This window comes from Hippocampus comes, unplaced genomic scaffold (assembly GCF_001891065.2).
Source record: "Hippocampus comes isolate QL1 unplaced genomic scaffold, H_comes_QL1_v1.1 scaffold39, whole genome shotgun sequence".
Taxonomy (NCBI): domain Eukaryota; kingdom Metazoa; phylum Chordata; class Actinopteri; order Syngnathiformes; family Syngnathidae; genus Hippocampus; species Hippocampus comes.
This window is the reverse complement of record NW_017842054.1, coordinates 3,588,915-3,597,804: the sequence shown is the minus strand read 5'-3', so window position 1 is coordinate 3,597,804 and position 8,890 is coordinate 3,588,915.

Sequence of the window (8,890 nt, the reverse complement as noted above, 5' to 3'; positions counted from 1 at the left end):
CTTTGACAATGACTGATAGACCGCCGGGTCAAAGCCCTCCCCGGCTCTGCGTCTGTGACAGGTGAGCGGAGACAGCCTCTCCCGGCGCAGTTAATAACAATTTGAAAAAGGGGTTGAGGGTTGATAACACAATCATTACCTGGATGAAGACGGGAGACAGCTGTAAGCATGCATGCAGATAGACGGGCGTCGTTAGTCCTTGTCACGGCGGCTGAATGGCCGTGAGAGTACTTCAGCCCTCATAGTCATCTCGCTAATCAAGCGGGAGCTGTTTGCGTGTCTCGACAACCACTTATATATACCAACGATTTCAAACTCGTCCGCGCTTTCGTGAAAGCAGCGCATAGTTTGAAGACATACCAAGCGACGGATTGTGACTGGAAACATCTTGTAAGTCATTGCATGCATTTTTATGCACCTGCATCCAAACTGCCAAAAGATAGAAAGAAGGACAACGAGTGACAGGAGAAGAAGAAACAGAATAGGCTAAGCTAAGTTAAACAGAATATGCTAACTGTTAGCATATTTGGTGCTGAAACGGCAGTTTTATTGTGAAGAATTACTTGGTGGAGATGTCGAAATTATCAACACAACCAGTCGCTCTCGCATTTGTGGTCTGCGACAGCATGAGCTTCACGTCACTTCCGAATTGACTATCGAATTCTTTTCTTTCTCTCGTAAATATTGAACATTTACAATGGTTGACGCCGACCGCTTTCCGAGCGGATTGGGAAAGAAAAATCGCTCTCGACTCACCCTGCACCACAGGATAACCGTTCAAGAAAATCTTTTGCAGACATCTGCTTATCGGCGCTTTACTGACTTAATACCTAAGGTGGGAAACTTGCTCAAAGTCTGCCTGATTATAGCAACGAGGGTACCCCGCTACAGACAGTGCTAACTTGATCGTTTCCCATTTTGCCCTAATCTGCATCAAATCTCCCAAGTTATCTGCGTGTGTGCACCGGTGTTTAAGAATAGTCAATAATGAGCGGCGATGCTGCCTGCGACAATACATAGCCGTGACCGTCGCTCTCTGTGAGGTCTTTCATCATTGAAAAGATTGATTTGTAATTGGTGGTGTTCCCATCTGTCCTGGTTAGGCAGAATTACGGCTAAACCAGTTAGTAAACACTTTGCCCCATTGTCTGTTGTTTTGATAATCACCCATAATAGCATCCAGCATCAGTACGCTCTTTAAACCTGATTTAGGAGCTAATGGAATAAGAGGGAGAGGCAGTCAGTATATGCACTGGGCCTAATGTCATTAGAAATGTTTGCGAAGGCTAAATTAAATCAGCTGTAAATTGTGCTCTCGACCAAGCCAGGAAAAAAAAAAAAACATCCTTGCGGTTGGAGCGTGGGGGGGCTCGCAGGGATTCATATTTTAACCTTGCGTAAAAAATGCACTTAAACAGATTAAAATAAAATAGGGGGGACCGCGCGGGTGGATGGGAAGAATGGTAATTGCCGCTGCTTTAATGGTTTCCTGTTAGCCAATTCGGGCCGAAGGCGGAGCTATTTTAAAGTTGGACGGTGGCCGCAGAGGTCGTAACTTTGCAAATGTGGTGATTCAATAGAAAGGGTGCATGTCAGCAAACAGCATGTGACACGTCTAATGGGGGCTCGAGCTGGAAGCAGATGCTGGCGGAGGACGTTTGTGGCCCGTGTTGAGCAAAATCGAGTTGTGTGGTGAGCAGGTGCTTTTTTTTTCTTTTTTCTGTGAATGGATTTGGAGTTATGCAGTGACTTCTTGAGTGCACATTTACTGTTGGTCCCTGACCATAGCCGTAATTACCCGAGGAGTTCCCAAACGTAGATTCAATTCAGGTCACACAGAATTGGTCTGAGCTATGAACTCTGTGATCGTAACACGAAACAGAACGACAGCTGAAGTAACCACATCCGGTTTGTAACCTCTTCTCTTGTCGTTGTACTGCTCGAAATGACCTCTGACGCCGGCTACTATACAAAAATACTGAAGTAGTTGCTCTTCTAATTGTGTCCGGAACCGCTCAAGTTTCAGGTCGCTTCCAAAATAGTTGGTGGTTTGGCTGAATTCTGTCTTTTGTCATCATACCGTTTTCCGAACAGATCAAATCCATTTTAAACACTCCCGGTCAGGAAAATATTTTCAGTCATAACAGTCCGGGCCTTTGCTAGTGTTGGTTGGAAGAATTGCTAAAACTCAACCCAATTATCGGTATGTGTGTACTTTGTTTTTGTCGCCAACCCAAGGTTCCCTTTCAGGTGCCAACCCCTTATCGCCGACTCTCCTGGGACCGCAGTATTGTCGCAGGCCACATTCAGTGGAGAAAGTGACACCGCCCGTCTAAAATCCCCTAAAAATATAAAAGCCTCCTCATTAATCGCAACGTCTTTATTTGACCGAGCGCAGTGATTATGCGAGTGTCTTTTCAAAGCCAAGGCGAACCCTTTTTGAGTCGCTCGGTAAATTGAAACCGCTACTCGGTTGTCGGCGGGCCAAAGGTTGATGTCACTGCACGGCAAAAGGGCGGCAGAAACAGAGAATATACAAGTGTTGAAAAAGCAAGCATGCGCCGAGTCACCTATGCTGTTCCCTTTGTGTTGGCTCGCTGAAGGGCGAATAGCTCGCTGGGTCACAAGTGTGAGCTCAAGCTCTTTTGTTCGGTGTCTGCGCCCCCGGGGCCTTCATCTCTTGGCGGGGAAATGTATCCATAGCTTTTTTTATTTTTTTTTTTTGTGAACACTTTATTTTACCTGTGCATGGCCTTTGGCTGGGAGAAAATACTGAGGTTCTCTCTGTGAGTCTTTCAAGTTAAAGATACCGCGATGATACGGCTAGGGGTATTGTCCAATCAAAAATCAACACTTAACTGGTGTGACAAACAGTTGAGCCGAATGCCGCGCAATTAGCCTACAACCGCAGGAGGCGCCATTGAGAATGGAATGGAAGAGTTTAGTCGGCAATCAAAAACAAATGTTGAATTGAAAATACGGTGGTGCAGCTTTCCCCTCTGCTATATCACCGTTTGTCCTTCGTGACATTACGAGCGAGAAGCAGCATTTTGGACCAACTGGAGAAGTGTGAGGGGAGGACCGGCTGAGTCCAAGATAAAGTGCATTACAGCAGTCCATCCGAGCTGTCACGAAGGCATGCATGACTGTTTCTAAAGGCTGTTGATCGATGACTCGAGCCCTCGGCTTTGATATGTAATTTATCGAAGTGCCATTTCGCTAGCGGATGTTCCTTCGACAAAATTACATGGTTGAAAATGTTGGTGTTTCACCCTTTGAGGAACAGCGGTTACTACAGTGGACAGCTTATCATGTTATCAGGTTACAAGGTTCATGAAAGGGTTAAATATGATATTGGTTTTTGTTTTATGTGTCATTTTCACAGAAAACTTCAACTGGGAGTAGCAAAAAGCTTGAAAGACACTTTGGGATGTATAGAACATCTTTTTTTTTCTTCACGGATTTTTACCGATTGCAGCTGAATCTGAAACGTAGCACGACTCGTTCCAAGAACCTTGTACCTTCTTTCTTAACCGAATGCTTCACAACCATCCTGCTGAACACCCCCACAAGATCATCTGGGGAAAGTCCATAGTTCTGATCCATACAGAGAGGAGTCTGTGTCAACCATCCAGTTCATATCTGTCACTTGGCACCGACCCAGGCGGTCAACATCTCCCCAGGCAAACGCTTCTTCTTCTGAAACTCTATTGTGAGCCGTCCGGTTATCTCAAAGTGGCCGAATCATCTGCTGCAATGCGAAACCGTCTTTTCACAGAATACTCGGATTCATGCAGGAATCTTGGCGCACCCTGCGCGGAATCTGCCGGCCAACGGCGCGGCTCATCTTCTCCCGAACTCGACTCGGTTAACTCGAAAGGCTTCCGGGGCGAAGCCGAATTTGGAGGAAGGCGCCATCGTTTGCCGTGTTGTCGTGCGTTATGATTCCCATTTGTTGAGGGCGGGGGGGGGGATGAAGAGCGAGATAAATGGATGATGGGTGGGTGGCGCGCGGGAGAGAAAATTCCCTCGTCTGGCTGGAATTGGATGGCGACCACGGGGGATGGATTGAGGCAGGGACGGGGGCCACCTGATGTAGGGGCTGCTGTCAGCACCCAGACAGTGAGGTCTTTGTCTTCTCAATAATCACTAAGCGGACCTCTTCTTTTCATTCTTCACTCGCGTATTCAGTGTTTGTATGATACAAGGCTGTGATTACAGTGGACAGCCGCAAAAAAACAAAAAACAAAAAACAAAAAAAAAACAAAGAAAAAAAGAAAACTTCAAAAAAGAAATACATTTTATCACTCTGTATTAGGGATATAACAAAACCAATCAGAATTAGTGAAATGATTGATCATTCAATCATTTTTTGTTACACCCCTATGAAATAGAATCGAATCATTTTTTTATTGGAGAGATGCACACCCCGAATGTATTTCCTCCAAAATCAATATATGCAATAAACAAATATGTACTGTCTGCATTATTTTCCATTTGAAAAACTTTTTAACGCATAGCTTCCAACTCTGTCATCCAATCAGCAAAATAGTCACAGTCATGAATATTTACACCTCGAATATCCATTTCCGATCCGCTTATCCTCACAAGGGTCGCGGGGGGTGCTGGAGTCTATCCCAGCCGTCTTCGGGAAATAGGCGGGGGACACCCTGAACCGGTCGCCAGCCAATCGCAGGGCACACAGAGACGAACAACCATCCGCGCTCACACTAACACCTCGGGACAATTTAGGGTGTTCAATCAGCCTGCCATGCATGTTTTTGGAATGTGGGAGGAAACCGGAGTACCCGGAGAAAACCCACGCAGGCCCGGGGAGAACATGCAAACTCCACACAGGGAGGCCAGAGCTGGAATTAAACCGGGTACCTCTGCACTGTGAGGTTGACGCGCTAACCACTGGCACACTGGGCCGCCCCTGCTCGAATATAAAGATTAAAAATGTATATCATTAAAATACCACAAATATATGACAATAAACACACACATATATATATATATATATATATATATATATAAAATATATATCACATGATTCAAAGTTTCCCTTTGTTTCTATTCTCGAGTCGGCTGAAAAAGTAATCCTGGTTTGTTTGAGGACCGATGGCTCTCTTAAATTCCGCCAAGAAGCCAATCAATTCAGCTCAAGCTTCTCCAAGCCAACCGTAAATCATGAAAAAAATAGCTGGGGAAAAAAAAGTGACAACAGCGGCAGTAAATAAATGTTTGTTGTTTTCTTTTTCACCACCCTCTTTTCTTTGTAATGGATAGGCTATTGTTGGTGCTGCCCTCTGGCCAATGAGGTGGGATGTGGGGCTGGGTTGGGGGTGTAGACTTGTTTACTTCCCATTCAGCACTACTGCTTCTCTGTAGGGGATGTTCCTCTTGCGCCCCCCCCCCCCTTCCCCGCCCCCCAAAACCTCCATATAGGTTCACTGCATTAATAGCGTGATGGATGCCAGCCCATGCGAGAGCGCTGACGGGTCCGACTATTGGCGCTCACGGCCTGTTGGAGCCGGGCCGCTCATCAATCCAGATCACATTTGGAATTCACCGCAAACTCACCTGTTGCTCATTGGACCTCCTAAAAAAATAGCTTGGAATAACTTGGGGAGACTTTTCATCATGTAAAATGTATTTAGTACTTTCGATCTTCTCTAAATAACAATTGCCTTCAATCCATTTTCTACTTTGTGGTTTATTTAATTAAACTTTTTCCTAAAGCCACATTCCCGAAACTTTACGTCAACCAAATTGTAATTTGAGAAGACCTGCACTGAAAAAAGTTTTGAATGAATTTACTCAATTTTATTTTATCAAGTGGTTGCACGAAATAAATCAAACTGGCTCCAGATACATTTTTCAAGTAAACTATGCGTCTACTTAAAAAAAAGTGTCTTGATTCATCATGCCATTTTTAAAACATTTTTTCAAATTTTAGGGCCACACCAAAACTAAATCAAAGATATATGTCATAATAAATAAAAACATTTATTTGTAACTATGTGACTCAGGCAATTTCAGCAAAATTACTTTTTCTTGCAGACGATAAAGAATATATGCCCGTTCGTATTGTCATATTGTCTGTTTTGCTGCACCGTTTGTGTTCAAACAACTGTCGCTTAAAGCAAAGCAGCCAGCTATTTCCGACTGTCCCTATTTCATGATGAAAATGTCTGAAAGTGGGGGTACCGCTATATTACACCCCCCAACCCCCACCCCCCTTGTCGGTATTGCCATATTTCAACTTTGTACGTTCCTGCATATTGGAAATGGATCACTCACTTAATCAGACGTCTTTTTTTTTGTATTCAAGGGGACAATGGGCGCCACGGAGAGCCGCGTTGCGCAAGTGCACGGAAGACCCGTTGAGGGACGTCGTGTACATTTTGTGCGATCTGTGACTGAATGGTTACCGTGGGGATACACCAAACAAATTAGCACTTGATAAGAAGCCCGCCACGCAGTCACGACGAGAACATGTCACTTGTTCTCACGAGCCTTTTCACTCGGCGCCTTGAGTCGATAACACAAGCGCTCTTGTTTAAGCCGTGAAAAATGAGCAGTTGATGCATTTTGGCAGCTATTTTGATTCTTTTTTTTTTTTCCAGAATTTATAGAAATATCCCAGCACTGACACGAATCCCGGTTGTGGTCGCCAAATGATGGAATAGCATCTCTCTGTTGTGTCTTTTTTTTTTTTTTTTTAACACAAGCTTCAACAGCAAGCACGACGGCTTCAATTTAATCACAACTGTTTACAGCTGTCAATAAAAGGACCAACGGCACAATAAATGCATTAAATTGCATCTGGCCTTGTGTCAGGCAAAATAAGGTGAGTGGACAGGCCGCGGTAGGTGACACTCATTTTTTTTTCGGCAGAGGAGGGGGGGATTGTTATTACGCCGCTGTGTCTTGAGGGCCCATATTGGGCCGCTGTCCGTGGGATTTAATCAGCCTCTATTACCTGCTCCCCTTTTCCCGGTTGAAATAATCACCCTCAATTACGCACATAAAAGAGAGGAGAGCCGGCGTCGTCTGAAGCAGACAAATCACACACAAAGTCATTTCTCTCCACCTTGTTGGCTTCTGATGTTTCAGGGTGTGAAATAAAAGGATTGAGGGCTGAATGGCCTGACCCCCGTCACCCCGCCCAGAAAACACACACTCGCGCTGAACATTAAAGCCAACATCAAGCTAAACACTCTTACTGTAGTTGAGTGAACTAGCTTATCGGGTTGGTTTACTCATTGCGGAATATGCCAGAGCAGCGGCACTTTATCCAACTCTTCAAACCACAACACTGTTACATTGAAATTATGAACACTTTGATATTATACTGTATATACACTCTACTCTACAATATTACCCGAAAACGCTATATAACAGGACACAACTGTGTGCCGCATGCCATCTGAAGCAGTTCCGTATCATGACTAAAAGAGTTTAAAGTCCCTGTGAAGTGAAAATAAAATATTTTATACATTTTACACAGCCTGCCTAATTTAAATTAATTAAAAAAAATCCCAATCATACGAAGGTGGGGTTCAGAATCATGAAAAATCAAAACCTTATGATCTATGTTCGCAGACATGCGCATGTGCGCGCGGCATAAAAAGTGGTACGTCTTCATTTTCGTGCTGGGAAAAGTCTACTTGAACATGTTTGGGGATTTAGCAGAGCACGCTGCGCCTAGCTGGGCTTTCCCAGGCAGTCGAGGGCATTTTCTATTAAACGGCCCGGACGCACCTGACAATTGGGTGACAGAAAGTAGACTAGACATCAGACCAGATAAAAGCCGGTCTAAGTCGTGGCGCAATGCGATTTTGGTGAATTTGATCGAGGCGGAGGCAGACAGATTCTGAGCAGACGAGCGTGTGGCGGTTTCATCGTATTTTACTCCAGTATGTACTTTTAATTACACTTTATCAAACCAGTTGATTTCTTTCCGAAGTTGTTTTAGACAGTACAGTGCTATTTTTCACATAAACACGTCCCAATAAAAAAAAAAAACAGGCCTTTTTTTGCAGGCCGGAATTAGAATATCGCTACAATGAATGGGGATCACGACACAAAGTAAAGTTCCTCGTCTGTCAAAATCTGCTGTAAAAAAGGTAATCATGCCAACAAAAGCTCAAACTTTGGCACAGTGCTGTGCAGTCCACGATTTCAATGGCGCACACCACACACGCACACACACACACACACACACACAAGCGGCGACGCTTGCGCTGCGCATAAGTGCGTTTGTTAAGAGGCCCAACAGACGGGAGACACAGGGAGAAAGAGAATCAATTTAACGCGCGAAAGACTCCGAGTCTGATTGCGCAATGTCACCGGGAACCAGATGACGACTGTAAAAGTAGATTGGAAGAGAATTAGCAAGAGAGGAAGGCAGATTGGAAAGTGGAAATGGGAAAAGAGGCGACGCACGCGGGCGCGAACACGCACACACACACAAGCACACACGCACACGCCGTCCTCTCCTCCGCCTGGTCGGGGCGACGCAGGCACCGAACCTTCCTATTGGTCAGGGTGTGGTCAGCTGGTGCCCGCTTGCCTCCACCTCCCATATACCCCTCCGCTTGACACGCGCGCGCACGCATGAGAACGCGCGCACGCATGCTGATGCCCCCCTCGCCCTCTCTCTTTCTGCGTGTTCTCCACACCACCCAGACTCCCCGTGTCCCCTCTAACCCTCATCAACCTCACCCCTCCTCCCAATCTGCGATAAACTAAGTGATAGCAGCAGCCCGTCGAACTGTCGGCTATAAAACACAACAAATCATAAAGTGCAGGCTGGGGAAGCAGATGAAGGAGGACTGGAGGGAGAAGCGTTAGCTGCTAGCCGATAACCCCCTTTCTTCTTCTT